This window comes from Triturus cristatus, chromosome 12 (assembly GCF_964204655.1).
Source record: "Triturus cristatus chromosome 12, aTriCri1.1, whole genome shotgun sequence".
NCBI classification, from domain to species: Eukaryota; Metazoa; Chordata; class Amphibia; order Caudata; family Salamandridae; genus Triturus; species Triturus cristatus.
The window spans coordinates 718,590,899-718,615,903 of NC_140595.1; the positions used below are offsets into that span (position 1 = coordinate 718,590,899).

General features: G+C 33.0%; 7 non-coding genes across 7 annotated transcripts; all 7 read left to right on the forward strand.

Moving 5' to 3' along the window:
• The first annotated feature begins 337 nt into the window (after nucleotides 1-337).
• On the forward strand, nucleotides 338-411 carry TRNAT-AGU (transfer RNA threonine (anticodon AGU)). The gene has a single exon. It is a non-coding gene; the product is annotated as a tRNA-Thr (tRNA).
• A 943-nt stretch (nucleotides 412-1,354) lies between these two features.
• On the forward strand, nucleotides 1,355-1,428 carry TRNAT-AGU (transfer RNA threonine (anticodon AGU)). Its single transcript has one exon. It is a non-coding gene; the product is annotated as a tRNA-Thr (tRNA).
• A 1,956-nt stretch (nucleotides 1,429-3,384) lies between these two features.
• TRNAT-AGU (transfer RNA threonine (anticodon AGU)) lies at nucleotides 3,385-3,458 on the forward strand. The gene has a single exon. It is a non-coding gene; the product is annotated as a tRNA-Thr (tRNA).
• Nucleotides 3,459-6,430: 2,972 nt separating this feature from the next.
• On the forward strand, nucleotides 6,431-6,504 carry TRNAT-AGU (transfer RNA threonine (anticodon AGU)). The gene has a single exon. It is a non-coding gene; the product is annotated as a tRNA-Thr (tRNA).
• Nucleotides 6,505-7,444: 940 nt separating this feature from the next.
• TRNAT-AGU (transfer RNA threonine (anticodon AGU)) lies at nucleotides 7,445-7,518 on the forward strand. Its single transcript has one exon. It is a non-coding gene; the product is annotated as a tRNA-Thr (tRNA).
• A 3,965-nt stretch (nucleotides 7,519-11,483) lies between these two features.
• Nucleotides 11,484-11,557, forward strand: TRNAT-AGU (transfer RNA threonine (anticodon AGU)). Its single transcript has one exon. It is a non-coding gene; the product is annotated as a tRNA-Thr (tRNA).
• Nucleotides 11,558-16,543: 4,986 nt separating this feature from the next.
• Nucleotides 16,544-16,617, forward strand: TRNAT-AGU (transfer RNA threonine (anticodon AGU)). Its single transcript has one exon. It is a non-coding gene; the product is annotated as a tRNA-Thr (tRNA).
• The last annotated feature ends 8,388 nt before the right edge of the window (nucleotides 16,618-25,005 follow it).

Below are 25,005 nucleotides of genomic sequence, written 5' to 3' on the forward strand. Positions count from 1 at the left end.
TTCATCTTAAATTGAAATAGAAAAAGTGGTATTGTGAAGATTTTTAAAGTAATGCCTTGAATGAAAAAGGGAAAAGACAATGACAAAGAGCAAAATAGAGATAAAAGATCATTCTGGAGTTGAATTCAAGTAATGCATTCTTGAACAAGGCATAATTCAAAATTCTATGAATATGGTAAGCAGTATATTAATGAGGTGTTTATGAATAAGATGAGTGTTCTCATCTAAAGTGATTGAGTAGAGCATTGTATGAACTTAGAAAAGATTATGAAAGAGAAAAACTCAGGATTTTCTTGAAAACTATAAATCAAACTGTCCCTTTAAGTATTTTCAAGAGGGTGCTGTGGCTTAGCTGGTTAAAGCGCCTGTCTAGTAAACAGGAGATCCTGAGTTCAAATCTCAGCAGTGCCTTCTTTATCTTAATATTAAATAAAACATAATTTTCATTAAATCGTACTTTGATACAATTAAATTAGAAAAGTCTGATTCATCTTTCTGTTGAACAGATCATGTTAAACCTAATATAAAATAAAAGTGTTCTCATGATTATAGTAGCAATACTGTGATCGCAAAATGAAAAAGGTAGATCAATGAGGAAGTCACAGTTGAAATATTACCCTAAATTTGAGCAATATTGATGTTTTTATGTAAAACAATTATTTGTAACTATTCAATATAGGGAATTAGTTTAAAAATAGTTTTTTTTAATACCACATAGTTATTCTTGTTTAGAGATTAGGAATCCTTTCTTTTATAACATTGGAATACATATAAAAAATGTTCTTTATTGCAGGCACCGAATTCGATCGCCAATACTAAATTAATGATTCCTTCATTGTTACTACAGTAGGTGCTGTGGCTAACTGGTTAAAGTACCTGTCTCGTAAACAAGAAATACTGAGTTCAAATCTCAGCAGCACCTTATTATTGGCTCCTTACATGTAAGAATAATTTTCATCACGCAAATGTTGAATACTATTTAAAAAGAAAGGTCTTGTTCTGTGACCTTTAGAATGCTTCATCTTAAATTGAAAGAAATAATGTGGTATTGTGAAGATTTTTAAAGTAATGCCTTGAATGAAAAAGGGAAAAGACAATGACAAAGAGTAAAATAGAGATAAAAGATCATTCTGGAGTTGAATTCAAGTAATGCATTCTTGAACAAGGCATAATTCAAAATTCTATGAATATGGTAAGCAGTATATTAATGAGGTGTTTATGAATAAGATGAATGTTCTCATCTAAAGTGATTGAGTAGAGCATTGTATGAACTTAGAAAAGATTATGAAAGAGAAAAACTCAGGATTTTCTTGAAAACTATAAGGCAAACTGTCCCTTTAAGCATTTTCAAGAGGGTGCTGTGGCTTAGTTGGTTAAAGCGCCTGTCTAGTAAACAGGAGATCCTGAGTTCAAATCTCAGCAGCGCCTTCATTTTCTTATTCTTAAATAGAAAATTATTTTCATTAAGTCGTACTTTGATACAATTAAATTAGAAAAGTCTGATTCATCTTTCTGTTGAACAGATCATCTTAAACCTAATATAAAATAAAAGTGTTCTCATGATTATAGTAGCAATACTGTGATCGCAAAATGAAAAAGGTAGATCAATGAGGAAGTCACAGTTGAAATATTACCCTAAATTTGAGCAATATTGATGTTTTTATGTAAAACAATTATTTGTAACTATTCAATATAGGGAACTGAGTTTAAAAATAGTTTTTTTTAATACCACATAGTTATTCTTGTTTAGAGATTAGGAATCCTTTCTTTTATAACATTGGAATACATATAAAGAATCTTTATTGCAGGCACCGAATTCGATCGCCAATACTAAATTAATGATTCCTTCTTTGCTACTACAGTAGGTGCTGTGGCTAAGTGGTTGAACTGCCTGTCTCGCAAACAGGAAATCCTGAGTTCAAATCTCAGCAGCACCTTATTATTGGCTCCTTACATGTAAGAATAATTTTAATCACGCAAATGTTGAATACTATTTAAAAAGAAATGTCTTGGTCTGTGACCTTTAGAATGGTTCATCTTAAATTGAAATAGAAAAAGTGGTATTGTGAAGATTTTTAAAGTAATGCCTTGAATGAAAAAGGGAAAAGACAATGACAAAGAGCAAAATAGAGATAAAAGATCATTCTGGAGTTGAATTCAAGTAATGCATTCTTGAACAAGGCATAATTCAAAATTCTATGAATATGGTAAGCAGTATATTAATGAGGTGTTTATGAATAAGATGAGTGTTCTCATCTAAAGTGATTGAGTAGAGCATTGTATGAACTTAGAAAAGATTATGAAAGAGAAAAACTCAGGATTTTCTTGAAAACTATAAATCAAACTGTCCCTTTAAGTATTTTCAAGAGGGTCCTGTGGCTTAGCTGGTTAAAGCGCCTGTCTAGTAAACAGGAGATCCTGAGTTCAAATCTCAGCAGTGCCTTCTTTATCTTAATATTAAATAAAACATAATTTTCATTAAATCGTACTTTGATACAATTAAATTAGAAAAGTCTGATTCATCTTTCTGTTGAACAGATCATCTTAAACCTGATAAAAAATCAGAGTGTTCTCATGATTATAGTATCAATACTGTGATTGCAAAATGAAAATGGTATATCAATGAGGAAGTCACAGATGAAATATAACCCTAAATTTGAGCAAAATTGATTTTTTTATGTAAAACAATTATTTGTAACTATTCAATATAGGGAATTGAGTTTAAAAAGAGTTTTTTTAATACCACATAGTTATTCTTGTTTAGAGATTAGGAATCCTTTCTTTTATAACATTGGAATACATATAAAGAATCTTTATTGCAGGCACCAAATTCGATCGCCAATACTAAATTAATGATTCCTTCATTGTTACTACAGTAGGTCCTGTGGCTAAGTGGTTAAAGTCCCTGTCTCGTAAACAGGAAGTCCTGAGTTCAAATCTCAGCAGCACCTTATTATTGGCTCCTTACATGTAAGAATAATTTTTTTCACGCAAATGTTGAATACTATTTAAAAAGAAAAGTCTTGTTCTGTGACCTTTAGAATGGTTCATCTTAAATTGAAATAGAAAAAAGTGGTATTGTGAAGATTTTGAAAGTAATGCCTTGAATGAAAAAGGGAAAAGACAATGACAAAGAGCAAAATAGAGATAAAAGATCATTCTGGAGTTGAATTCAAGTAATGCATTCTTGAACAAGGCATAATTCAAAATTCTATGAATATGGTAAGCAGTATATTAATGAGGTGTTTATGAAGAAGATGAATGTTCTCATCTAAAGTGATTGAGTAGAGCATTGTATGAACTTAGAAAAGATTATGAAAGAGAAAAACTCAGGATTTTCTTGAAAACTATAAGGCAAACTGTCCCTTTAAGCATTTTCAAGAGGGTGCTGTGGCTTAGTTGGTTAAAGCGCCTGTCTAGTAAACAGGAGATCCTGAGTTCAAATCTCAGCAGCGCCTTCATTTTCTTATTCTTAAATAGAAAATTATTTTCATTAAGTCGTACTTTGATACAATTAAATTAGAAAAGTCTGATTAATCTTTCTGTTGAACAGATCATCTTAAACCTAATAAAAAATAAAAGTGTTGTCATGATTATAGTAGCAATACTGTGATCGCAAAATGAAAAAGGTAGATCAATGAGGAAGTCACAGTTGAAATATTACCCTAAATTTGAGCAATATTGATGTTTTATGTAAATCAATTGTTTGTAACTATTCAATATAGGGAATTAAGTTTAAAAATAGTTTTTTTTAATACCACATAGTTATTCTTGTTTAGAGATTAGGAATCCTTTCTTTTATAACATTGGAATACATATAAAGAATCTTTATTGCAGGCACCGAATTCGATCGCCAATACTAAATTAATGATTCCTTCTTTGCTACTACAGTAGGTGCTGTGGCTAAGTGGTTAAACTGCCTGTCTCGCAAACAGGAAATCCAGAGTTCAAATCTCAGCAGCACCTTATTATTGGCTCCTTACATGTAAGAATAATTTTAATCACGCAAATGTTGAATACTATTTAAAAAGAAAAGTCTTGTTCTGTGACCTTTAGAATGGTTCATCTTAAATTGAAATAGAAAAAGTGGTATTGTGAAGATTTTTAAAGTAATGCCTTGAATGAAAAAGGGAAAAGACAATGACAAAGAGCAAAATAGAGATAAAAGATCATTCTGGAGTTGAATTCAAGTAATGCATTCTTGAACAAGGCATAATTCAAAATTCTATGAATATGGTAAGCAGTATATTAATGAGGTGTTTATGAATAAGATGAGTGTTCTCATCTAAAGTGATTGAGTAGAGCATTGTATGAACTTAGAAAAGATTATGAAAGAGAAAAACTCAGGATTTTCTAGAAAACTATAAATCAAACTGTCCCTTTAAGGATTTTCAAGAGGGTGCTGTGGCTTAGCTGGTTAAAGCGCCTTTCTAGTAAACAGGAGATCCTGAGTTCAAATCTCAGCAGCGCCTTCATTTTCTTATTCTTAAATAGAAAATTATTTTCATTAAGTCGTACTTTGATACAATTAAATTAGAAAAGTCTGATTCATCTTTCTGTTGAACAGATCATCTTAAACCTAATATAAAATAAAAGTGTTCTCATGATTATAGTAGCAATACTGTGATCGCAAAATGAAAAAGGTAGATCAATGAGGAAGTCACAGTTGAAATATTACCCTAAATTTGAGCAATATTGATGTTTTTATGTAAAACAATTATTTGTAACTATTCAATATAGGGAATTAGTTTAAAAATAGTTTTTTTTAATACCACATAGTTATTCTTGTTTAGAGATTAGGAATCCTTTCTTTTATAACATTGGAATACTTATAAAAAATGTTCTTTATTGCAGGCACCGAATTCGATCGCCAATACTAAATTAATGATTCCTTCATTGTTACTACAGTAGGTGCTGTGGCTAACTGGTTAAAGTACCTGTCTCGTAAACAGGAAATACTGAGTTCAAATCTCAGCAGCACCTTTTTATTGGCTCCTTACATGTAAGAACAATTTTCATCACGCAAATGTTGAATACTATTTAAAAAGAAAGGTCTTGTTCTGTGACCTTTAGAATGCTTCATCTTAAATTGAAAGAAATAATGTGGTATTGTGAAGATTTTTAAAGTAATGCCTTGAATGAAAAAGGGAAAAGACAATGACAAAGAGTAAAATAGAGATAAAAGATCATTCTGGAGTTGAATTCAAGTAATGCATTCTTGAACAAGGCATAATTCAAAATTCTATGAATATGGTAAGCAGTATATTAAGGAGGTGTTTATGAATAAGATGAATGTTCTCATCTAAAGTGATTGAGTAGAGCATTGTATGAACTTAGAAAAGATTATGAAAGAGAAAAACTCAGGATTTTCTTGAAAACTATAAGGCAAACTGTCCCTTTAAGCATTTTCAAGAGGGTGCTGTGGCTTAGTTGGTTAAAGCGCCTGTCTAGTAAACAGGAGATCCTGAGCTCAAATCTCAGCCGCGCCTTCATTTTCTTATTCTTAAATAGAAAATTATTTTCATTAAGTCGTACTTTGATACAATTAAATTAGAAAAGTCTGATTCATCTTTCTGTTGAACAGATCATCTTAAACCTAATATAAAATAAAAGTGTTCTCATGATTATAGTAGCAATACTGTGATCGCAAAATGAAAAAGGTAGATCAATGAGGAAGTCACAGTTGAAATATTACCCTAAATTTGAGCAATATTGATGTTTTTATGTAAAACAATTATTTGTAACTATTCAATATAGGGAATTGAGTTTAAAAATAGTTTTTTTTAATACCACATAGTTATTCTTGTTTAGAGATTAGGAATCCTTTCTTTTATAACATTGGAATACAGATAAAGAATCTTTATTGCAGGCACCGAATTCGATCGCCAATACTAAATTAATGATTCCTTCTTTGCTACTACAGTAGGTGCTGTGGCTAAGTGGTTAAACTGCCTGTCTCGCAAACAGGAAATCCTGAGTAAAAATCTCAGCAGCACCTTATTATTGGCTCCTTACATGTAAGAATAATTTTAATCACGCAAATGTTGAATACTATTTAAAAAGAAAAGTCTTGTTCTGTGACCTTTAGAATGGTTCATCTTAAATTGAAATAGAAAAAGTGGTATTGTGAAGATTTTTAAAGTAATGCCTTGAATGAAAAAGGGAAAAGACAATGACAAAGAGCAAAATAGAGATAAAAGATCATTCTGGATTTGAATTCAAGTAATGCATTCTTGAACAAGGCATAATTCAAAATTCTATGAATATGGTAAGCAGTATATTAATGAGGTGTTTATGAATAAGATGAGTGTTCTCATCTAAAGTGATTGAGTAGAGCATTGTATGAACTTAGAAAAGATTATGAAAGAGAAAAACTCAGGATTTTCTTGAAAACTATAAATCAAACTGTCCCTTTAAGTATTTTCAAGAGGGTGCTGTGGCTTAGCTGGTTAAAGCGCCTGTCTAGTAAACAGGAGATCCTGAGTTCAAATCTCAGCAGTGCCTTCTTTATCTTAATATTAAATAAAACATAATTTTCATTAAATTGTACTTTGATACAATTAAATTAGAAAAGTCTGATTCATCTTTCTGTTGAACAGATCATCTTAAACCTGATAAAAAATCAGAGTGTTCTCATGATTATAGTAGCAATACTGTGATTGCAAAATGAAAATGGTATATCAATGAGGAAGTCACAGATGAAATATAACCCTAAATTTGAGCAAAATTGATTTTTTTATGTAAAACAATTATTTGTAACTATTCAATATAGGGAATTGAGTTTAAAAAGAGTTTTTTTAATACCACATAGTTATTCTTGTTTAGAGATTAGGAATCCTTTCTTTTATAACATTGGAATACATATAAAGAATATTTATTGCAGGCACCAAATTCGATCGCCAATACTAAATTAATGATTCCTTCATTGTTACTACTGTAGGTCCTGTGGCTAAGTGGTTAAAGTCCCTGTCTCGTAAACAGAAAATCCTGAGTTCAAATCTCAGCAGCACCTTATTATTGGCTCCTTACATGTAAGAATAATTTTTTTCACGCAAATGTTGAATACTATTTAAAAAGAAAAATCTTGTTCTGTGACCTTTAGAATGGTTCATCTTAAATTGAAATAAAAAAAGTGGTATTGTGAAGATTTTGAAAGTAATGCCTTGAATGAAAAAGGGAAAAGACAATGACAAAGAGCAAAATAGAGATAAAAGATCATTCTCGAGTTGAATTCAAGTAATGCATTCTTGAACAAGGCATAATTCAAAATTCTATGAATATGGTAAGCAGTATATTAATGAGGTGTTTATGAATAAGATGAATGTTCTCATCTAAAGTGATTAAGTAGAGCATTGTATGAACTTAGAAAAGATTATGAAAGAGAAAAACTCAGGATTTTCTTGAAAACTATAAGGCAAACTGTCCCTTTAAGCATTTTCAAGAGGGTGCTGTGGCTTAGTTGGTTAAAGCGCCTGTCTAGTAAACAGGAGATCCTGAGTTCAAATCTCAGCAGCGCCTTAATTTTCTTATTCTTAAATAGAAAATTATTTTCATTAAGTCGTACTTTGATACAATTAAATTAGAAAAGTCTGATTCATCTTTCTGTTGAACAGATCATCTTAAACCTAATATAAAATAAGTGTTCTCATGATTATAGTAGCAATACTGTGATCGCAAAATGAAAAAGGTAGATCAATGAGGAAGTCACAGTTGAAATATTACCCTAAATTTGAGCAATATTGATGTTTTTATGTAAAACAATTATTTGTAACTATTCAATATAGGGAATTGAGTTTAAAAATAGTTTTTTTTAATACCACATAGTTATTCTTGTTTAGAGATTAGGAATCCTTTCTTTTATAACATTGGAATACATATAAAGAATCTTTATTGCAGGCACCGAATTCGATCGCCAATACTAAATTAATGATTCCTTCTTTGCTACTACAGTAGGTGCTGTGGCTAAGTGGTTAAACTGCCTGTCTCGCAAGCAGGAAATCCTGAGTTCAAATCTCAGCAGCACCTTATTATTGGCTCCTTACATGTAAGAATAATTTTCATCACGCAAATGTTGAATACTATTTAAAAGGAAAGGTCTTGTTCTGTGACCTTTAGAATGGTTCATCTTAAATTGAAAGAAATAACGTGGTATTGTGAAGATTTTTAAAGTAATGCCTTGAATGAAAAAGGGAAAAGACAATGAGTAAAATAGAGATAAAAGATCATTCTGGAGTTGAATTCAAGTAATGCATTCTTGAACAAGGCATAATTCAAAATTCTATGAATATGGTAAGCAGTATATTAATGAGGTGTTTATGAATAAGATGAGTGTTCTCATCTAAAGTGATTGAGTAGAGCATTGTATGAACTTAGAGAAGATTATGACAGTGAAAAACTCAGGATTTTCTTGAAAACTTTAAGGCAAACTGTGCCTTCAAGCATTTTCAAGAGGGTGCTGTGGCTTAGCTGGTTAAAGCGGTGGTCTAGTAAACAGGAGATCCTAAGTTCAAATCTCAGCAGCGCCTTCATTTTCTTATTCTTCAATAAAAAATTATTTTCATTAAGTCGTACTTTGATACAATTAAATTAGAAAAGTCTGATTCATCTTTCTGTTGAACAGATCATCTTAAACCTAATATAAAATAAAAGTGTTCTCATGATTATAGTAGCAATACTGTGATCGCAAAATGAAAAAGGTAGATCAATGAGGAAGTCACAGTTGAAATATTACCCTAAATTTGAGCAATATTGATGTTTTTATGTAAAACAATTATTTGTAACTATTCAATATAGGGAATTGAGTTTAAAAATAGTTTTTTTTAATACCACATAGTTATTCTTGTTTAGAGATTAGGAATCCTTTCTTTTATAACATTGGAATACAGATAAAGAATCTTTATTGCAGGCACCGAATTCGATCGCCAATACTAAATTAATGATTCCTTCTTTGCTTCTACAGTAGGTGCTGTGGCTAAGTGGTTAAACTGCCTGTCTCGCAAACAGGAAATCCTGAGTAAAAATCTCAGCAGCACCTTATTATTGGCTCCTTACATGTAAGAATAATTTTAATCACGCAAATGTTGAATACTATTTAAAAAGAAAAGTCTTGTTCTGTGACCTTTAGAATGGTTCATCTTAAATTGAAATAGAAAAAGTGGTATTGTGAAGATTTTTAAAGTAATGCCTTGAATGAAAAAGGGAAAAGACAATGACAAAGAGCAAAATAGAGATAAAAGATCATTCTGGAGTTGAATTCAAGTAATGCATTCTTGAACAAGGCATAATTCAAAATTCTATGAATATGGTAAGCAGTATATTAATGAGGTGTTTATGAATAAGATGAGTGTTCTCATCTAAAGTGATTGAGTAGAGCATTGTATGAACTTAGAAAAGATTATGAAAGAGAAAAACTCAGGATTTTCTTGAAAACTATAAATCAAACGGTCCCTTTAAGTATTTTCAAGAGTGTGCTGTGGCTTAGCTGGTTAAAGCGCCTGTCTAGTAAACAGGAGATCCTGAGTTCAAATCTCAGCAGTGCCTTCTTTATCTTAATATTAAATAAAACATAATTTTCATTAAATCGTACTTTGATACAATTAAATTAGAAAAGTCTGATTCATCTTTCTGTTGAACAGATCATCTTAAACCTGATTAAAAATCAGAGTGTTCTCATGATTATAGTATCAATACTGTGATTGCAAAATGAAAATGGTATATCAATGAGGAAGTCACAGATGAAATATAACCCTAAATTTGAGCAAAATTGATTTTTTTTATGTAAAACAATTATTTGTAACTATTCAATATAGGGAATTGAGTTTAAAAAGAGTTTTTTTAATACCACATAGTTATTCTTGTTTAGAGATTAGGAATCCTTTCTTTTATAACATTGGAATACATATAAAGAATATTTATTGCAGGCACCAAATTCGATCGCCAATACTAAATTAATGATTGCTTCATTGTTACTACTGTAGGTCCTGTGGCTAAGTGGTTAAAGTCCCTGTCTCGTAAACAGGAAATCCTGAGTTCAAATCTCAGCAGCACCTTATTATTGGCTCCTTACATGTAAGAATAATTTTTTTCACGCAAATGTTGAATACTATTTAAAAAGAAAAGTCTTGTTCTGTGACCTTTAGAATGGTTCATCTTAAATTGAAAGAAAAAACGTGGTATTGTGAAGATTTTTAAAGTAATGCCTTGAATGAAAAAGGGAAAAGACAATGACAAAGAGCAAAATAGAGATAAAAGATCATTCTGGAGTTGAATTCAAGTAATGCATTCTTGAACAAGGCATAATTCAAAATTCTATGAATATGGTAAGCAGTATATTAATGATGTGTTTATGAATAAGATGAGTGTTCTCATCTAAAGTGATTGAGTAGAGCATTGTATGAACTTAGAAAAGATTATGAAAGAGAAAAACTCAGGAGTTTCTTGAAAACTATAAGGCAAACTGTCCCTTAAAGCATTTTCAAATGGGGACTGTGGCTTAGCTGGTTAAAGCGCCTGTCTAGTAAACAGGAGATCCTGAGCTCAAATCTCAGAAGTGCTTTCATTTTCTTATTCTTAAATAAAAAATAATTTTCATTAAGTCGGACTTTGATACAATTAAATTAGAAAAGTCTGATTCATCTTTCTGTTTAACAGATCATCTTAAACCTGATAAAAAATCAGAGTGTTCTCATGATTATAGTAGCAATACTGTGATTGCAAAATGAAAATGGTATATCAATGAAGAAGTCACAGATTAAATATAACCCTAAATTTGAGCAATATTGATTTGTTTATGTAAAACAATTATTTGTAACTATTCAATATAGGGAATTGAGTTTAAAAATAGTTTTTTTTAATACCACATAGTTATTCTTGTTTAGAGATTAGGAATCCTTTCTTTTATAACATTGGAATACAGATAAAGAATCTTTATTGCAGGCACCGAATTCGATCGCCAATACTAAATTAATGATTACTTCATTGTTACTACCCTAGGTGCTGTGGCTAAGTGGTTAAAGTGCCTGTCTCGTAAACAGAAAATCCTGAGTTCAAATCTCAGCAGCTTCTTACATGTAAGAATAATTTTCATCATGCAAATGTTGAATACTATTTAAAAAGAAAAGTCTTGTTCTGTGACCTTTAGAATGGTTCATCTTAAATTGAAATTTAAAAAAGTGGTATTGTGAAGATTTTTAAAGTAGTGTCTTGAATGAAAAAGGGAAAAGACAATGACAAAGAGCAAAATAGAGATAAAAGATCATTCTGGAATTGAATTCAAGTAATGCATTCTTGAACAAGGCATAATTCAAAATTTTATGAATATGGTAAGCAGTATATTAATGAGGTGTTTATGAATAAGATGAGTGTTCTCATCTAAAGTGATTGAGTAGAGCATTGTATGAACTTAGAAAAGATTATGAAAGAGAAAAACTCAGGATTTTCTTGAAAACTATAAGGCAAACTGTCCCTTTAAGCATTTTCAAGAGGGTGCTGTGGCTTAGTTGGTTAAAGCGCCTGTCTAGTAAACAGGAGATCCTGAGTTCAAATCTCGGCAGCGCTTTCATTTTCTTATTCTTAAATAAAAAATTATTTTCATTAAGTCGTACTTTGATACAATTAAATTAGAAAAGTCTGATTCATTTTTCTGTTGAACAGATCATCTTAAACCTAATAAAAAATAAAAGTGTTCTCATGATTATAGTAGCAATACTGTGATCGCAAAATGAAAAAGGTATATCAATGAGGAAGTCACAGTTGAAATATTACCCTAAATTTGAGCAATATTGATGTTTTTATGTAAAACAATTATTTGTAACTATTCAATAAAGGGAATTGAGTTTAAAAATAGTTTTTTTTAATACCACATAGTTATTCTTGTTTAGAGATTAGGAATCCTTTCTTTTATAACAATGGAATACATATACAGAATCTTTATTGCAGGCACCAAATTCGATCGCCAATACTAAATTAATGATTCCTTCATTGTTACTAACCTAGGTGCTGTGGCTAAGTGGTTAAAGTGCCTGTCTCGTAAACAGGAAATCCTGAGTTCAAATCTCAACAGCACTTTATTATTGGCTCCCTACATGTAAGAATCATTTTCATCACGCAAATGTTGAATACTATTTAAAAAGAAAAGTCTTGTTCTGTGACCTTTAGAATGGTTCATCTTAAATTGAAATAAAAAAAGTGGTATTGTGAAGATTTTTAAAGTAATGCCTTGAATGAAAAAAGGAAAAGACAATGACAAAGAGCAAAATAGAGATAAAAAATCATTCTGGAGTTGAATTCAAGTAATGCATTCTTGAACAAGGCATAATTCAAAATTCTATGAATATGGTAAGCAGTATATTAATGATGTGTTTATGAATAAGATGAGTGTTCTCATCTAAAGTGATTGAGTAGAGCATTGTATGAACTTAGAAAAGATTATGAAAGAGAAAAACTCAGGATTTTCTTGAAAACTATAAGGCAAACTGTCCCTTAAAGCATTTTCAAGAGGGTGCTGTGGCTTAGCTGGTTAAAGCGCCTGTCTAGTAAACAGGAGATCCTGAGCTCAAATCTCAGCAGCGCCTTCTTTATCTCATTCTTAAATAAAAAATAATTTTCATTAAGTCGGACTTTGATACAATTAAATTAGAAAAGTCTGATTCATCTTTCTGTTTAACAGATCATCTTAAACCTGATAAAAAATCAGAGTGTTCTCATGATTATAGTAGCAATACTGTGATTGCAAAATGAAAATGGTGTATCACTGAGGAAGTCACAGATGAAATATAACCCTAAATTTGAGCAATATTGATTTGTTTATTTAAAACAATTATTTGTAACTATTCAATAAAGGGAATTGAGTTTAAAAATAGTTTTTTATAATACCACATAGTTATTCTTGTTTAGAGATTAGTAATCCTTTCTTTTATAACAATGGAATACATATAAAGAATCTTTATTGCAGGCACCGAATTCGATCGCCAATACTAAATTAATGATTCCTTCATTGTTACTAACCTAGGTGCTGTGGCTAAATGGTTAAAGTGCCTGTCTCGTAAACAGGAAACCCTGAGTTCAAATCTCAACAGCACTTTATTATTGGCTCCGTACATGTAAGAATCATTTTCATCACGCAAATGTTGAATAATATTTAAAAAGAAAAGTCTTGTTCTGTGACCTTTAGAATGGTTCATCTTAAATTGAAATAAAAAAAGTGGTATTGTGAAGATTTTTAAAGTAATGCCTTGAATGAAAAAAGGAAAAGACAATGACCAAGAGCAAAATAGAGATAAAAGATCATTCTGGAGTTGAATTCAAGTAATGCAATCTTGAACAAGGCATAATTCAAAATTCTATGAATATGGTAAGCAGTATATTAATGAGGTGTTTATGAATAAGATGAGTGTTCTCATCTAAAGTGATTGAGTAGAGCATTGTATGAACTTAGAAAAGATTATGAAAGAGAAAAACTCAGGATTTTCTTCAAAACTATAAGGCAAACTGTTCCTTAAAGCAATTTGTAGAGGGACCTGTGGCTTAGCTGGTTAAAGCGCTTGTCTAGTAATCAGGAGATCCTGAGTTCAAATCTCAGCAGCGCCTTTATTCTCTTATTCTTAAATAAAAAAATTATTTTCATTAAGTCGTATTTTGATACAATTAAATTAAAAAAGTCTGATTCATCTTTCTGTTGAACAGATCATCTTAAACCTGATAAAAAATCAGTGTTCTCATGATTATAGTAGCAATACTGTGATTGCAAAATGAAAATGGCATATCAATGAGGAAGTCACAGATGAAATATAACTCTAAATTTGAGCAAAATTGTTTTTTTTTATGTAAAACAATTATTTGTAACTATTCAATATAGGGAATTGAGTTTAAAAATAGTCTTTTTAATACCACATAGTTATTCTTGTTTAGAGATTAGGAATCCTTTCTTTTATAACATTGGAATACATATAAAGAATCTTTATTGCAGGCACCGAATTCGATCGCCAATACTAAATTAATGATTCCTTCATTGTTACTACACTAGGTGCTGTGGCTAAGTGGTTAAAGTGCCTCTCTCGTAAACACAAAATCCTGAGTTCAAATCTCAGCAGTACCTTATAATTGGCTCCTTACATGTAAGAATAATTTTCAGCATGCAAATGTTGAATACTATTTAAAAAGAAAAGTCTTGTTCTGTGACCTTTAGAATGGTTCATCTTAAATTGGAATAAAAAAGTGGTATTGTGAAGATTTTTAAAGCAATGCCTTGAATGAAAAAGGGAAAAGACAATGACAAAGAGCAAAATAGAGATAAAAGATCATTCTGGAGTTGAATTCAAGTAATGCATTCTTGAACAAGGCATACATCAAAATTCTTTGAATATGGTAAGCAGTATATTAATGAGGTGTTTATGAATAAGATGAGTGTTCTCATCTAAAGTGATTGAGTAGAGCATTGTATGAACTTAGAAAAGATTATGAAAGAGAAAAACTCAGGATTTTCTTGAAAACTATAAATCAAACGGTCCCTTTAAGTATTTTCAAGAGTGTGCTGTGGCTTAGCTGGTTAAAGCGCCTGTCTAGTAAACAGGAGATCCTGAGTTCAAATCTCAGCAGTGCCTTCTTTATCTTAATATTAAATAAAACATAATTTTCATTAAATCGTACTTTGATACAATTAAATTAGAAAAGTCTGATTCATCTTTCTGTTGAACAGATCATCTTAAACCTGATAAAAAATCAGAGTGTTCTCATGATTATAGTATCAATACTGTGATTGCAAAATGAAAATGGTATATCAATGAGGAAGTCACAGATGAAATATAACCCTAAATTTGAGCAAAATTGATTTTTTTTATGTAAAACAATTATTTGTAACTATTCAATATAGGGAATTGAGTTTAAAAAGAGTTTTTTTAATACCACATAGTTATTCTTGTTTAGAGATTAGGAATCCTTTCTTTTATAACATTGGAATACATATAAAGAATATTTATTGCAGGCACCAAATTCGATCGCCAATACTAAATTAATGATTCCTTCATTGTTACTACTGTAGGTCCTGTGGCTAAGTGGTTAAAGTCCCTGTCTCGTAAACAGGAAATCCTGAGTTCAAATCTCAGCAGCACCTTATTATTGGCTCCTTACATGTAAGAATAATTTTTTTCACGCAAATGTTGAATACTATTTAAAAAGAAAAGTCTTGTTCTGTGACCTTTAGAATGGTTCATCTTAAATTGAAAGAAAAAACGTGGTATTGTGAAGATTTTTAAAGTAATGCCTTGAATGAAAAAGGGAAAAGACAATGACAAAGAGCAAAATAGAGATAAAAGATCATTCTGGAGTTGAATTCAAGTAATGCATTCTTGAACAAGGCATAATTCAAAATTCTATGAATATGGTAAGCAGTATATTAATGATGTGTTTATGAATAAGATGAGTGTTCTCATCTAAAGTGATTGAGTAGAGCATTGTATGAACTTAGAAAAGATTATGAAAGAGAAAAACTCAGGAGTTTCTTGAAAACTATAAGGCAAACTGTCCCTTAAAGCATTTTCAAATGGGGACTGTGGCTTAGCTGGTTAAAGCGCCTGTCTAGTAAACAGGAGATCCTGAGCTCAAATCTCAGAAGTGCTTTCATTTTCTTATTCTTAAATAAAAAATAATTTTCATTAAGTCGGACTTTGATACAATTAAATTAGAAAAGTCTGATTCATCTTTCTGTTTAACAGATCATCTTAAACCTGATAAAAAATCAGAGTGTTCTCATGATTATAGTAGCAATACTGTGATTGCAAAATGAAAATGGTATATCAATGAAGAAGTCACAGATTAAATATAACCCTAAATTTGAGCAATATTGATTTGTTTATGTAAAACAATTATTTGTAACTATTCAATATAGGGAATTGAGTTTAAAAATAGTTTTTTTTAATACCACATAGTTATTCTTGTTTAGAGATTAGGAATCCTTTCTTTTATAACATTGGAATACAGATAAAGAATCTTTATTGCAGGCACCGAATTCGATCGCCAATACTAAATTAATGATTCCTTCATTGTTACTACCCTAGGTGCTGTGGCTAAGTGGTTAAAGTGCCTGTCTCGTAAACAGAAAATCCTGAGTTCAAATCTCAGCAGCTTCTTACATGTAAGAATAATTTTCATCATGCAAATGTTGAATACTATTTAAAAAGAAAAGTCTTGTTCTGTGACCTTTAGAATGGTTCATCTTAAATTGAAATTTAAAAAAGTGGTATTGTGAAGATTTTTAAAGTAGTGTCTTGAATGAAAAAGGGAAAAGACAATGACAAAGAGCAAAATAGAGATAAAAGATCATTCTGGAATTGAATTCAAGTAATGCATTCTTGAACAAGGCATAATTCAAAATTTTATGAATATGGTAAGCAGTATATTAATGAGGTGTTTATGAATAAGATGAGTGTTCTCATCTAAAGTGATTGAGTAGAGCATTGTATGAACTTAGAAAAGATTATGAAAGAGAAAAACTCAGGATTTTCTTGAAAACTATAAGGCAAACTGTCCCTTTAAGCATTTTCAAGAGGGTGCTGTGGCTTAGTTGGTTAAAGCACCTGTCTAGTAAACAGGAGATCCTGAGTTCAAATCTCAGCAGCGCTTTCATTTTCTTATTCTTAAATAAAAAATTATTTTCATTAAGTCGTACTTTGATACAATTAAATTAGAAAAGTCTGATTCATTTTTCTGTTGAACAGATCATCTTAAACCTAATAAAAAATAAAAGTGTTCTCATGATTATAGTAGCAATACTGTGATCGCAAAATGAAAAAGGTATATCAATGAGGAAGTCACAGTTGAAATATTACCCTAAATTTGAGCAATATTGATGTTTTTATGTAAAACAATTATTTGTAACTATTCAATAAAGGGAATTGAGTTTAAAAATAGTTTTTTTTAATACCACATAGTTATTCTTGTTTAGAGATTAGGAATCCTTTCTTTTATAACAATGGAATACATATACAGAATCTTTATTGCAGGCACCAAATTCGATCGCCAATACTAAATTAATGATTCCTTCATTGTTACTAACCTAGGTGCTGTGGCTAAGTGGTTAAAGTGCCTGTCTCGTAAACAGGAAATCCTGAGTTCAAATCTCAACAGCACTTTATTATTGGCTCCCTACATGTAAGAATCATTTTCATCACGCAAATGTTGAATACTATTTAAAAAGAAAAGTCTTGTTCTGTGACCTTTAGAATGGTTCATCTTAAATTGAAATAAAAAAAGTGGTATTGTGAAGATTTTTAAAGTAATGCCTTGAATGAAAAAAGGAAAAGACAATGACAAAGAGCAAAATAGAGATAAAAAATCATTCTGGAGTTGAATTCAAGTAATGCATTCTTGAACAAGGCATAATTCAAAATTCTATGAATATGGTAAGCAGTATATTAATGATGTGTTTATGAATAAGATGAGTGTTCTCATCTAAAGTGATTGAGTAGAGCATTGTATGAACTTAGAAAAGATTATGAAAGAGAAAAACTCAGGATTTTCTTGAAAACTATAAGGCAAACTGTCCCTTAAAGCATTTTCAAGAGGGTGCTGTGGCTTAGCTGGTTAAAGCGCCTGTCTAGTAAACAGGAGATCCTGAGCTCAAATCTCAGCAGCGCCTTCTTTATCTCATTCTTAAATAAAAAATAATTTTCATTAAGTCGGACTTTGATACAATTAAATTAGAAAAGTCTGATTCATCTTTCTGTTTAACAGATCATCTTAAACCTGATAAAAAATCAGAGTGTTCTCATGATTATAGTAGCAATACTGTGATTGCAAAATGAAAATGGTGTATCACTGAGGAAGTCACAGATGAAATATAACCCTAAATTTGAGCAATATTGATTTGTTTATTTAAAACAATTATTTGTAACTATTCAATAAAGGGAATTGAGTTTAAAAATAGTTTTTTATAATACCACATAGTTATTCTTGTTTAGAGATTAGTAATCCTTTCTTTTATAACAATGGAATACATATAAAGAATCTTTATTGCAGGCACCGAATTCGATCGCCAATACTAAATTAATGATTCCTTCATTGTTACTAACCTAGGTGCTGTGGCTAAATGGTTAAAGTGCCTGTCTCGTAAACAGGAAACCCTGAGTTCAAATCTCAACAGCACTTTATTATTGGCTCCGTACATGTAAGAATCATTTTCATCACGCAAATGTTGAATAATATTTAAAAAGAAAAGTCTTGTTCTGTGACCTTTAGAATGGTTCATCTTAAATTGAAATAAAAAAAGTGGTATTGTGAAGATTTTTAAAGTAATGCCTTGAATGAAAAAAGGAAAAGACAATGACCAAGAGCAAAATAGAGATAAAAGATCATTCTGGAGTTGAATTCAAGTAATGCAATCTTGAACAAGGCATAATTCAAAATTCTATGAATATGGTAAGCAGTATATTAATGAGGTGTTTATGAATAAGATGAGTGTTCTCATCTAAAGTGATTGAGTAGAGCATTGTATGAACTTAGAAAAGATTATGAAAGAGAAAAACTCAGGATTTTCTTCAAAACTATAAGGCAAACTGTTCCTTAAAGCAATTTGTAGAGGGACCTGTGGCTTAGCTGGTTAAAGCGCTTGTCTAGTAAACAGGAGATCCTGAGTTCAAATCTCAGCAGCGCCTTTATTCTCTTATTCTTAAATAAAAAAATTATTTTCATTAAGTCGTATTTTGATACAATTAAATTAAAAAAGTCTGATTCATCTTTCTGTTGAACAGATCATCTTAAACCTGATAAAAAATCAGTGTTCTCATGATTATAGTAGCAATACTGTGATTGCAAAATGAAAATGGCATATCAATGAGGAAGTCACAGATGAAATATAACTCTAAATTTGAGCAAAATTGTTTTTTTTTATGTAAAACAATTATTTGTAACTATTCAATATAGGGAATTGAGTTTAAAAATAGTCTTTTTAATACCACATAGTTATTCTTGTTTAGAGATTAGGAATCCTTTCTTTTATAACATTGGAATACATATAAAGAATCTTTATTGCAGGCACCGAATTCGATCGCCAATACTAAATTAATGATTCCTTCATTGTTACTACACTAGGTGCTGTGGCTAAGTGGTTAAAGTGCCTCTCTCGTAAACACAAAATCCTGAGTTCAAATCTCAGCAGTACCTTATAATTGGCTCCTTACATGTAAGAATAATTTTCAGCATGCAAATGTTGAATACTATTTAAAAAGAAAAGTCTTGTTCTGTGACCTTTAGAATGGTTCATCTTAAATTGGAATAAAAAAGTGGTATTGTGAAGATTTTTAAAGCAATGCCTTGAATGAAAAAGGGAAAAGACAATGACAAAGAGCAAAATAGAGATAAAAGATCATTCTGGAGTTGAATTCAAGTAATGCATTCTTGAACAAGGCATACATCAAAATTCTTTGAATATGGTAAGCAGTATATTAATGAGGTGTTTATGAATAAGATGAGTGTTCTCATCTAAAGTGATTGAGTAGAGCATTGTATGAACTTAGAAAAGATTATGAAAGAGAAAAACTCAGGATTTTCTTGAAAACTATAAGGCAAACTGTCCCTTTAAGGCTTTTCAAGAGGGTGCTCTGGCTTAGCTGGTTAAAGCGCCTGTCTAGTAAACAGGAGATCCTGAGTTCAAATCTCAGCAGCGCCTTCTTTATCTCATTCTTAAATAAAAAATAACTTTCATTGTCGTACTTTGACACAATTAAATTAGAAAAGTCTGATTCATCTTTCTGTTTAACAGATCATCTTAAACCTGATAAAAAATCAGAGTGTTCTCATGATTATAGTAGCAATTTTGTGATTGCAAAATGAAAATGGTGTATCAATGAGGAAGTCACAGATGAAATATAACCCTAAATTTGAGCAATGTTGATGTTTTTATGTAAAACAATTATTAGTACCTATTCAATATAGGGAATTGAGTTTAAAAAGAGTTTTTTTTTAATACCACATAGTTATTCTTGTTTAGAGATTAGGAATCCTTTCTTTTATAACATTGGAATACATATAAAGAATCTTTATTGCAGGCACCGAATTCGATCGCCAATACTAAATTAATGATTCCTTCATTGTTACTACAGTAGGTTCTGTGGCTAACTGGTTAAAGTACCTGTTTCGTAAACAGGAAATCCTGAGTTCAATTCTCAGCCGCACCTTATGATTGGCTCCTTACATGTAAGAATAATTTTCATCACGCAAATGTTGAATACTATTTAAAAAGAAAAGTCTTGTTCTGTGACCTTTAGAATGGTTCATCTTAAATTGAAAAAAAAAACGTGGTATTGTAAAGATTTTTAAAGTAATGCCTTGAATGAAAAAGGGAAAAGACAATGACAAAGAGCAAAATAGAGATAAAAGATCATTCTGGAGTTGAATTCAAGTAATGAATTCTTGAACAAGGCATAATTCAAAATTCTATGAATATGGTAAGCAGTATATTAATGATGTGTTTATGAATAAGATGAGTGTTCTCATTTAAAGTGATTGAGTAGAGCATTGTATGAACTTAGAAAAGATTATGAAAGAGAAAAACTCAGGATTTTCTTGAAAACTATAAGGCAAACTGTCCCTTAAAGCATTTTCAAGAGGGTACTGTGGCTTAGCTGGTTAAAGCGCGTGTCTAGTAAACAGGAGATCCTGAGTTCAAATCTCAGCAGCGCCTTCATTTTCTTATTCTTAAATAAAAAATTATTTTCATTAAGTCGTACTTTGATACAATTAAATTAGAAAAGTCTGATTCATCTTTCTGTTAAACAGATCATCTTAAACCTAATAAAAAATAAAAGTGTTCTCATGATTATAGTAGCAATACTGTGATCGCAAAATGAAAAAGGTATATCAATGATGAAGTCACAGTTGAAATATTACCCTAAATTTGAGCAATATTGATGTTTTTATGTAAAACAATTATTTGTAACTATTCAATAAAGGGAATTGAGTTTAAAATAGTTTTTTTAATACCACATAGTTATTCTTGTTTAGAGATTAGGAATCCTTTCTTTTATAACATTGGAATACATATAAAGAATCTTTATTGCAGGCACCGAATTCGATCGCCAATACTAAATTAATGATTCCTTCATTGTTACTACAGTAGGTGCTGTGGCTAACTGGTTAAAGTACCTGTTTTGTGAACAGGAAATCCTGAGTTCAAATCTCAGCAGCACCTTATTATTGACTCCTTACATGTAAGAATAATTTTCATCACGCAAATGTTGAATACTATTTAAAAAGAAAAGTCTTGTTCTGTGACCTTTAGAATGGTTCATCTTAAATTGAAAGAAAAAAACGTGGTATTGTGAAGATTTTTAAAGTAATGCCTTGAATGAAAAAGGGAAAAGACAATGACAAAGAGCAAAATAGAGATAAAAGATCATTCTGGAGTTGAATTCAAGTAATGCATTCTTGAACAAGGCATAATTCAAAATTCTATGAATATGGTAAGCAGTATATTAATGATGTGTTTATGAATAAGATGAGTGTTCTCATCTAAAGTGATTGAGTAGAGCATTGTATGAACTTAGAAAAGATTATGAAAGAGAAAAACTCAGGATTTTCTTGAAAACTATAAGGCAAACTGTCCCTTAAAGCATTTTCAAGAGGGTGCTGTGGCTTAGCTGGTTAAAGCGCCTGTCTAGTAAACAGGAGATCCTGAGCTCAAATCTCAGCAGCGCCTTCTTTATCTCATTCTTAAATAAAAAATAATTTTCATTAAGTCGTATTTTGATACAATTAAATTAGAAAAGTCTGATTCATCTTTCTGTTGAACAGATCATCTTAAACCTGATAAAAAATCAGTGTTCTCATGATTATAGTAGCAATACTGTGATTGCAAAATGAAAATGGCATATCAATGAGGAAGTCACAGATGAAATATAACTCTAAATTTGAGCAATATTGATTTTTTTATGTAAAACAATTATTTGTAACTATTCAATATAGGGAATTGAGTTTAAAAATAGTTTATTTAATACCACATAGTTATTCTTGTTTAGAGATTAGGAATCCTTTCTTTTATAACATTGGAATACATATAAAGAATCTTTATTGCAGGCACCGAATTCGATCGCCAATACTAAATTAATGATTCCTTCATTGTTACTACAGTAGGTGCTGTGGCTAACTGGTTAAAGTACCTGTTTCGTAAACAGGAAATCCTGAGTTCAAATCTCAGCAGCACCTTATTATTGGCTCCTTACATGTAAGAATAATTTTCATCACGCAAATGTTGAATACTATTTAAAAAGAAAAGTCTTGTTCTGTGACCTTTAGAATGGTTCATCTTAAATTGAAAGAAAAAACGTGGTATTGTGAAGATTTTTAAAGTAATGCCTTGAATGAAAAAGGGAAAAGACAATGACAAAGAGGAAAATAGAGATAAAAGATCATTCTGGAGTTGAATTCAAGTAATGCATTCTTGAACAAGGCATAATTCAAAATTCTATGAATAAGTAAGCAGTATAATAATGATGTGTTTATGAATAAGATGAGTGTTCTCATTTAAAGTGATTGAGTAGAGCATTGTATGAACTTAGAAAAGATTATGAAAGAGAAAAACTCAGGATTTTCTTGAAAACTATAAGGCAAACTGTTCCTTAAAGCATTTTCAAGAGGGTACTGTGGCTTAGCTGGTTAAAGCGCCTGTCTAGTAAACAGGAGATCCTGAGCTAAAATCTCAGAAGTGCCTTCATTTTCTTATTCTTAAATAAAAAATAATTTTCATTAAGTCGGACTTTGATACAATTAAATTAGAAAAGTCTGATTCATCTTTCTGTTGAACAGATCATCTTAAACCTAATAAAAAATAAAAGTGTTCTCATGATTATAGTAGCAATACTGTGATCGCAAAATGAAAATTGTATATCAATGAGGAAGTCACAGATTAAATATTACCCTAAATTTGAGCAATATTGATGTTTTTATGTAAAACAATTATTTGTAACTATTCAATATAGGGAATTGAGTTTAAAAATAGTTTTTTTTAATACCACATAGTTATTCTTGTTTAGAGATTAGGAATCCTTTCTTTTATAACATTGGAATACAGATAAAGAATCTTTATTGCAGGCACCGAATTCGATCGCCAATACTAAATTAATGATTCCTTCATTGTTACTACACTAGGTGCTGTGGCTAAGTGGTTAAAGTGCCTGTTTCGTAAACAGAAAATCCTGAGTTCAAATCTCAGCAGCACCTTATTATTGGCTCCTTACATGTAAGAATAAGTTTCAGCACGCAAATGTTGAATACTATTTAAAAAGAAAAGTCTTGTTCTGTGACCTTTAGAATGGTTCATCTTAAATTGAAATAAAAAAAGTGGTATTTGCTTCTGTGCACGGCGCTGTCCGCTACGTGAGGCCCCGGCGCGCCACGAGGGGCGCGGGCCCCACGCTTGTCGCTGGCTGCTCTGCCCCTGCTGAAGATTACCGGCGCTCGCCTGGCGGAGGAGGGGCTCAATTCGGCGGGGGGGTCGACCCGCATTCGCCTCGGCGGCGCTGGGCCGTCTGGGGGTCAGTGCCTGCTTGTCCCCGTTCTCTCCAGCCGCTTGGCCCTGCTGTCGCCTCCTGGGAGGCGGATCGCCCTGATCGCCCCGCTGTGCCCCCTTGCTGAGTCCTCGACTGCCGGAGTCCGGGGGTGACACGGGAGAGAGGAGCTGTCGTTGACTGCCCCACGCCCGGAGGACCTGTGATCCGGGCCCCAGATGGCGGTGACTTCGAGGTGAGCTGGGACGGGTGCAGCTGGAGGGGCGCTTCCTGGGGGTGGCGAGGCCCCCGTCGGCGGGCAGGCCGGCCCGCGCGGAGAGACCCCGGCTGGTGGGACGGAGCTGTCGTGTTGTGGCTGCCTGCGTGGGAACCCCCCCTGTTGGCCCCCCCTGTTGCTTTCTTCTGGCGGACTCCTGGTGGGGTGATCGGGGGGTGCAGTGCTTGGAATCCTCATCTCTCTACGGCGCCAACCTGTGCGGACTGCTGGGGTGACCCCCCGAGGCCCTGAGTCACTGCCTTGGGACTGCTGCCGGCGAGGAGAGGGACCCCCCGTCGCGCCCACTCTCCGGTGCCGCATCGTGCCCCCGGATCTGGGAGGGGGCTGGGCTGTCGGCCCTGGAGTTGCCTGCTGTCCTGGTCGGACGACGCCTCGGTGGCCCCCCCCGCGCCCTGGTCCGGTCCCGACGAAGCAGTTGGGTGGTGCCCGTGCCCTTATCCTCGACCTCATCCCTTGTTGAACTGGTGCGGGGAAGTGCGCAGTTCGCGGGGCGGGAGTCACCGGCTGCCCTCCGGGGTCCCCTCACGGATCGGGCCTATATTCCCCCGGTCCGCCATGGGCAAGGAAAAAGGCCCCAAGCTGCCGGGCACGTCCCATCAGACGAGGATCGACCAGTTTGCCAGCTCGGACCCTCCAGGTGGGGGAGGGGCTCCGGCCCCGAACAAAGACTTGGCCGTCATCCTTCAGGCCATTGATGCCTCCCGTACCTCCCTGGAGGGGATGGTCGGCGAGGTGAAGGTCGATGTCGCGCTCCTGCGGCAGGATCTCCGCAACGCCACGGCCCGCATTACAGAGGCAGAGTCCCGGATATCCACAGCGGAGGACGACATCCACCTGCTGCAAGACCAGGTCAGAGAACTCACAACCCATTCTAAAGAACTGCACAGGCGGGCAGAGGATGCTGAAAATCGTGCCCGTCGCAACAACCTTCGCCTGGTGGGCTTTCCGGAGGGAGTGGAATCTGGCCGCGCCGACGACTTCCTCGAGCGATGGTTCAAGTCCTGGATGCCGGAGACTGGGCTGTCGTTCTGGTTTGTGGTGGAGAGGGCGCACCGGTCTCTGGCGGCCAAGCCTCCGGTCGGGGCTCCCCCGCGCCCGTTTATCCTGCGGGTCCTCAACTTTAGGGACAGAGACGCTATCCTGCGGGAGGCGCATGTGTGTGGCCCCTTGACTTTTAACAACCACACCGTTATGATCTTTCCGGACTACACCCGGGAGGTCCAGGAGCAGCGC